Source organism: Mesocricetus auratus, unplaced genomic scaffold, assembly GCF_017639785.1.
Source record: "Mesocricetus auratus isolate SY011 unplaced genomic scaffold, BCM_Maur_2.0 Super-Scaffold_6730, whole genome shotgun sequence".
Classification (NCBI taxonomy): Eukaryota; Metazoa; Chordata; class Mammalia; order Rodentia; family Cricetidae; genus Mesocricetus; species Mesocricetus auratus.
In genome coordinates this window covers 85,344,869-85,352,938 of record NW_024429184.1, presented here as the reverse complement: position 1 = coordinate 85,352,938, position 8,070 = coordinate 85,344,869, and the positions used below count along the sequence as shown (strand labels likewise).

General features: G+C 41.7%; 1 protein-coding gene across 6 annotated transcripts in view; it reads left to right on the top strand.

Annotated features, from left to right (window-relative positions):
• The first annotated feature begins 2,165 nt into the window (after positions 1-2,165).
• Positions 2,166-8,070, top strand: part of Ccdc68 (coiled-coil domain containing 68) — a 36,476-nt gene continuing 30,571 nt past the window's right edge. For 2 of the 6 annotated variants that reach the window (XM_021229816.2, XM_021229817.2), the window contains exons 1-2: positions 2,166-2,323; positions 4,117-4,226. The gene's annotated coding sequence lies outside the window, so the exon portion shown is untranslated. Of the gene's footprint in view, positions 2,324-4,116; positions 4,308-5,446; positions 5,576-8,070 lie in introns of those variants that run through there. The other 4 variants (XM_005074613.4, XM_013116724.3, XM_040741634.1 and 1 more) reach the window with 3 other exon arrangements.

Here is an 8,070-nt window from a genome sequence, read left to right as displayed (position 1 = left end):
TATTTTTACTTTATATGCATTGGTGTTTTACCTGCCTGTGTGTCTATGTCCTGGAACTGGAACTACAGATAGTTGTGAGCTACCATACAGGTGCTAGGAATTGAACCTAGGGCCTCTGGAAGAGCAGCCAGTGCTCTTAATCATCTCTCCAGCCCTGAAAGATCTCATTTTTAAGTGACCATGGTCATTTGAGATTCAGCAGAGGAAGGGGAGATAAGCATTTACTCTATTAGCAATCTGATTACTAAAGTCAGAAAGCAGTTGTAAGGTAGGAAGCCAGCTACCTTTGAGGGTTGCTCTTTACATTTACCTGGTACTTCCCGGGTCAATGGAAAAACTACTGTTCTGAGGAGGCTTCTGGCCAGAAGGAGAGGTGGAGGGATCCTAGTCAGGAAGAAGGCATCAAAGGCTGGGTCAAACCTTTGGGGAGGAAATATAATGTTTAAGGAATGGGCTGGCAAAAACAAACATGTGCAAACCAAAGTAAAATAGCAAAAGGTTGGGAGCATCTGAACTTCTGTGTTTAAGCCAGGAATAAACATCCGTGGCTATCTTTGGGTCATGATCCCCCCGCCCCCCCCCGCCCCCCCCCCCCCCCCGAGCATACATGTCTGAGTTTCACAGAGCCACATGGATTAGTGAACAGAAACTTACCCAAGAGCTGTTACCTTAAGAAGATCATTTTTACTTTTCAGTCTCTTTGCTCTTTCTTGACAAAGATAAGGCATGTATATATATAAATATATGTGTATTAAGCATGCCTGCACAGGCCACAAAAACAACTGTTGGGAGTCACTTCTATCCTTCCATCTTGTGGCATCTGGGGACTGAATTTAGGTGAAAAGAACTGCACAGAGCTACCCCTTATCTCTGAGCCATCTCACTAGTCTTCATTCATTTTATAAGGGTGGATGATTATCGAAAATAGCTGTTTTCTTGGCTTTAATAAAAAATCAAATTCTGAAAATAAAAGGTATTAATTTTCAACTCTCCGACTGGTCCATAATCTTCACAAATTAACTTGCTGAGGAAAATTCTGAGAAACAATTTGGTATTGAGGGGTTGGGCAGCAGTTTTTCATATCCTGTTAATTGTGAGAGGGGTGAAGAAAGAGGAATTGTTGTTTTGACTTGTGTCCTTGTTTTTGTTTTCCCTCGAAGACTTATAACCATTTATCAACTTTCCAAGGAACATAGAAAATAACAAATGGTTCCCCATAAATAAATATACAGGTCCATACTGATGTAACTGATTGCACAGATACACGAGAGGTAAGAAAAAGGCTACTAATAATAATGTCTGGAAAATACAGGAATTAGAGTCAGTCTTCCTCTCACTTGGAGTAAAATGAAACAAATTATTTCAATGCAAAGAAGATGGTGTGAGAAGAGAAAAAAATAGTAGTCCAGCAGAGACACCTAGCCTAGACTTGACTTCAATCAAGGGATCAAGGTCAACATTGCTAGTAATGTCTGCTGTCATAATGTTGTCCGGGAGAGAATGGGATGAGAGGGGCTGCTGGTCCCCGTGATTTTCGTCCTGGTATACACATAACCACGTGTGAAAGATACCTGGCACACAGGAGGATACTTACAACACCTCACTGGTATAACCACAAATCTCTAAATGTGTTTGCGACAAGGAAAGGCTAAGAAATTGTCACAGACCAGTAGAGTCAAGGTGACCTACACTACTGCCATTTGGCATTTTGAATGGGATCTTTGGGGAGGGGGCAGATGCTAAATGGTATTAGCTCAAAAACTAAGTGACATTCGCAGAAGTAATGTACACTGCTAATTTCACAGTTTTGACAAACCCACATCTATGAAAGTGTGGATCTTGGGGACACTAGTTGAGGAGTCTGGGTAACTTTTCCTTCTGGTTTTGCAACTGTTTGGGTTTCAGATCATACACACACACACACACACACACACACACACACACACACACACACACACACACACACACACACACACACACACACACACACACACACACACACACACACACACACACACACACACTTTGGTACAAATAGAAAGTTATCAGCAAGGGCCCCTCCTCTAGAGCCTCTGTTCTGGGACATGCCCCTTAGGCGGAGTCTGGTCTTTCAGCCTTGGTGAGCTCCTCCCAGGCAGGGATCTGAGAGCAGAGGCTCCTCCCAGGAGCCACCCGGCCCTGGACTCTGCCCTGGACGCCCTACCTAACTGAGCCCTAGCTGCCCACAGTCTCCAAACTTCACCAGCTGGGGACAGACCCTGGGCTTATCCCCGGATCTGCCTGAGCTGCAGCAGGCGGGGCGTGCGCTGAACGCCCTCCCAAGGTAGGCGAGCCCCATACAGCTGCCGCAGCACCAGTGACGCGCCAGGTGGGGAGGGGGCTCCAGGTGACCTTGGAGCGGGCCACTCAGGGGAGCTTTGCGTTTCCTGGAAAAGAGGGAAAAGGTTTTGGAGAGGTGAAGAGGGTGTTTCTTTGAACCTCTATGTTCTGGGATCGGACTCCGTGGTCCAGAAGTTTCGAGGAAGAGAGAAAGTTGCCTTTCTCCTACAAAGGAATCCACCCCAGGGCACACACACCTGCTGGTTTATTTAGGCTGTTGTTATTCAGTCCCTTAGTCAGAACTCCCCAGACCTCTGTCTGCCTTTGGTCTTGGAGAAAACGCCAATTTCACTGGAGCTGCAGTTTCAGCTTCCGCGAGTTTTAGCAGCAAAGATGAGTGAAGGTGTCAGTTGTTGGCGCTGACTTGCGAAGCTGCTGGTACAGGAAGGGGACAGCCCACTGCTGAACAGTTTCAGACTGTTCAGTCTAGATTTCAGACTGGCCCGAGGCAGAGTTGCTAGAGCACAAAAACACCTACAGGTGCAGGTGGGGTGCCAGAGTGCATTGTTAAGGTTGTGAATTTTCAGCTTTTCAGAAGGAAAAAGGTGACCATAGCCTTCAGAGCATAGAGCATGTCTCCAGCCCAGGACATGATAATGTTCCATCGTCATATTGTTTTATTCAAAGGATCGAGCCTCCTGCCCCCTTCCTTTCGAGCTATATGAAGGTTAACTGAAGTAGATGAAGTTTAGGAATGGCAAACAGAAAGTTTAAGAGTGGCAGAAGGTGATCTAGAGTCCGGGTGTTACCCCAGGCCATTAAATATTCAGTGCTACTGAAGACTGGTTTTCCAGTAACTTGAGCTGGGCCAGAGTGGCAGATACCTGTGAACAACTGGTGCTGTTGTTCAACTGAACTACATCCCCGGCCCAATAGTAACATTTCAAATTTATCATCCCATTCCCGTTTAACCGTGGGATTTTCTGTGTGAAACTGTCTAGGGGACCAGATAAGAATGTCTCAATGCTGCCAAGGCAATGCCTTGGGGGATAACTTAGTTAGGAATCAGGAAATGGATTGCTTTCTAGGCCCTCATTTAGTTTGCTGTGTGCTGTGACAGTGGGTGCCTTCTGCAGAGGGTGACATGTGATGACCAAGGCTTAAAGAGTTTTCTATATTTGAGCTGAAACCTGGATTCCCAGAACCAGAGAGAAGACAATGTCTCAGTGAGTGGCTTTCTGCCTCTACTCAAAGTAGGGACAGGAAGATAGCATAAGGTCTTCTTTTTTTGTAACTTAGAATGAAAGATTTTTAAAAAACACCCTACACCTGAGGACAAGATAACATGAATCAGACAGTATTATTTTCCATGTTGAATGTGTTCTCTTATATGGCTTAGTTCTTCTGTTTGAAATATCAGAGGAGCCTCCTGAGGGTCCTGTGAGCGACGCTGGATGTTTGGTCTCAGTCACAACTTTTGTTTTTCCCACCTTGGTAAAGGTTTAAAAAGTTACAAGACAGTTGCATTTTCAAAGTTTTGCAGTGGTTAGCTGGAGAGATGGCTCAGCGGTTAACAGCACTGGCTGTTCTTTCAAAGGTCCTGAGTTCAATTCCCAGCAAGCACATGGTGGCTCACAGTCAGGCTGTAATGGGATCTGATGCCCTTTTCTGGCACTCAGGTGTACATCATACAGAACATCATATACATTAAATGTCTTTTGAAAAAAGAAACCTTTAAAAGTTTTACAGTGGCAATCTTATTCCATATGCTTCCTAAGTAGTTTATTCCTTGTGCAGGATTCCATCTTCATCCTTTTTCCTGCCTTGCACTTCAGGAGTTAATGTGGAAGCATTCCTCATGCTTGTTGTGGATCCACCAGGAGGAAGAACTCGATAAGCACTGAGCTGTGAGCATCTTCCAATTCTTTCGCTCAAGTTCATTTCTGTTGTTAAGATTGACAGGAGGAAGTTCATACTGTCAACACCAGGCATGTATCTGTCTCTCTCTAGTATCTTTCCATTAGCCCTTGAGATGGTGTTCGGGAAAAGCCAGGCATCTTCATTGTACAGAAAGGAGAACAAATGGTATCAGAAAGAAAGCTCTTGGCTGCTTCAGGCTCTGAACAAATTTCAAAGTCATTTCTTCCACAGTTTGCATGTAAAGGGCCTCAAGACAGCCATTCAGAAGGTCAGGAGTTTTGATGCTGCAAGGGGAGTTGGAGGTTCATGTATCAAATTTAAATCTTGTTGCCAGTACTCATATATTTCTTATGTATTTCCTCCCTCTTTTATATGTTAGAACCCAGTGCTCATGATTAACGTCCTTTTCCCCCTTATATTAAAATAGATATTTTTCCAACAATATATTCTTACTCCTCCCAGTTCCTCCTCCCCTCCCATCAGGATCCATACCCTTTTGTTTCTCTTTAGAAAACAGACAAGCATCTAAGAAATAACAATAAAAGAAAAGGAGATAAAGTAAAAACAAAGTAGGACAAAATAAATAGAAGAAAAAGCCAAAGAAAAAGCACAAGACACACATATAAACACAGAGACACATGTTCACACACATTCACACACACAGGAATTCCATAAAAACACAAAAGTTGGAGTCATGATACATATGCAAAGGACCTGTAACATTAAAAAAAAAAGAGCCCAGACAAAACATTATGAGACAAAGAATCTCCAAAGACGCCACTGAGTTCGTTTTCTGTTGGTCATCTACTGCTGGGCATGGGACTTTCTTAAGAATAATTTGTTCACCTATGAGAATCCCCTGGAGAAAACCAATTTTTCATTTTCAAGTGATTATCAAATGGAGATAGCTCTTGGACTACTGGTGGAAGCCAGTGTCCTCCTCTCTTACTTCTAGGAGCCCATCTGAGGCAGATGAGTGCAGGCCCTGTGCATGCTCCCACAGCCTCTGTGAGTTCAGAGCTGTGCCATTCTGCTGTGTCTACAAGGTCTTGTTTTCTTGGTGTTCTCCATCCCCTCTTATACTCTTCCCACATCCTCTTTGAAAGAGTTCTCTGAGCCACAGTGTGTCTGGCAGACTTCTTAGCAAAGCAGGAAATTTTAAACTGTCCATATGCATTGGTAGTTTGTCATTTTTCTGTGTCCTGTAGAATGTCTGGCAGATTCTTCCATGAAACATGAACCCTGTACAACTGTTCCTCTTGTTTTGTAAGTTTATCAGTCACTTTCCTGTGGGTCCTGCATGTCCAGTTTATACAGCAACAGTCAAACAGACCAGGTAAGAGCGTGGACTGTTTCAACATGGCTAATCTTGCCATGTTGAAAGCAAACCCCATAACCAGTTTCTTCAATGCCCATCTTCCTCTCAGATGTAATTGGTGTGTCAGGAGTAGTTGTGTCTCACTATCATGAAAAACCCTAAATCATTTAAATGCCATTTTCTGAAGTCTTTGAAGACTATCTATCCATCTCAAATATATCTCTGTATATCTAGAAAACCTAACTAACCTAACTGTAAGTTTTGACTATTATAGGTAACTATCTATAATCTGTATTGAATTATACATTGCATTTTAAAAGAGCTGTATAGACACAACATCTAAACTAGCGGAGAAATATATATATACATATATATATATCACAAAATTGATCTTAAATTTGAATCAATAAATGAAAATCCATACCAATACAAAGTATTCATTTCTATACTGTAATCTCCTTTTTACCTTTAAAAAGAGATTGGTTGTGATCATTAACTATTATAACCAACCCCATTTAATGAAAACAAAAATTTATAAATAATATTTGGGAATTTGGGCATTGTTCATTCCAAACTGCTTTCTGCTGGTTGGGGACGCTTTCCATAGCATGACAAAACACAGAAACCTGGCTAAGTCCTCGTTTTTTGTAGCCTGCAAGGCTGCATCTTCTCAGCTGTTTTAAATTTTGGATCACCTGGGCCACAGCTTCCAGAGGTCATGAAACCATAGAAGTCTAGAAGGAACCCACAGCCTTTCATTTTCTGTGGAAACACAAGTAAAATCACTTTTCCAAAGTAACATATCCTTATACTTAAATTTTGAAGTCAAGGCATTTTTAAAATATGTAAGTTGGATTAATTTAGCAGCATTGATAATAAAATGTCTTTTAGCAGTTGCTGCTTCCACAGCAATTAAAGAATTCAAAGACAACACAATATCATACAGTATCCAGAGTCTCTTTGTACTTTTCATCTTTTATTTTTCTATTCTTTTACTTTTATATATTTATTTATTTTTCTCTGAGACAGGCTTTCTCTGTGGAAATCCGCCTGCCTCTACCTCTAGAGTGGTGGGATTAAAGGCTTGTGCCACCCAGACATTATCCTGTTTATTTTTCTCTTCCAAGCTTAGCTATATTTTTCAAACACACTATAAACCTTTTAGATATTTTACTTTATCTAAATCTGACTTTACTGTGAATCTTTATGCTTTTCTGGCCATGTGTGTATTATCTGCTAAGCAATATTGCTAAAATCAAAGCGGTGGCTATTTTAGCCACTGGCTTTCCAACATGGGAGACATAAGTTTACTGCTAGCATGGGCCATGCGAGTCTCTGTCTCTAGCAAAACAGAGCCCATCTGAGAAAAATGTTGTTATCAAGAAGTGGTTCTTCTCTCTGTGCTTTTGTTTGTAAAATCTCTTTTAAGCTTTTGTCATTGTACAAGGAAATTCATGCCTCATGTTGCGGGTGCCATATTGTTGCGGGATTCCTGCCTGGGTTCCATCGCCGCTTTAGGCTCCAAATAACACATGAGACACTGTATTAATTATAATGCTGTTGGCCATTTGTTATGGTTTCTTAATGGCTAGCTCTAGCTTAATTATTAACCCATAATTACCAATATATATTTTTATAAGGTCTTATCTTATCAAGACACAGCCTCATGTGTCCTCTCTTCCTGCGATCACATGGTGACCCCTATTCTTGACTACATTTCCCAAAATCCTCCTTCTTTCCTAGTCCTGCCTATCTTGCTTCCCTATTGGCCAACAGTGTTTTATTCATTAACCAATAAGAGAGACATATATGCAGAAGGACTTACCCCATCATGTGTGTATGTGTGAATGTGTGTGTGAGTGTGAGTGTGTATATGTATGTGAGTGTGTGCATGTGTTTGTGTGTGTTTCATGTGCAAGTGTGTATGTGGGGGCCTGTGTATGTGCATCTATAGGCATTAGAGGCCAGAAGACAATTTTTGATATATTCCTGGGGCAATCTACCTTACTTTTTTCACTGTCCTGGAACTACAAGCTAAGCTGACTTGCAAGCAAGCCCCAGGGACCTTTCTGTTTCTGCCTTCCCAGTTCTGGCACCACAAGTATTTACCACTGTGCCCAGCTTCCTTTTACATGGGTTCTGGGAGATTAAATTCAGGTCAGTACAAGCATCCCAATAAACTCCTTCCCAGATCAATGTGACCAACGATTCTAACAAAGGGAAACAAATCCATTCAACCGTTGCTTCTAGTTCCCATAAACCCAGTAAAGATCCTTGAATTTTAAAATTGTAGTTGTCCTTCCTTTGCTAGTGTCCTGGAGATTATTATGTTAGACATAAAATGACAAACACAATTAATCTTTGTAATGTAGAGTATTGTAAGCTTTGGGAAGTTATTACGGTCATAAAAGTATCATCATGTCACAATGTGAAAGTTTTGTCATCCCTTGACCTTGTTTTTCATATCCCTCTTATAGTCAGCCTTTCCTGTACTTCCAGACCTAAGAAGCCAT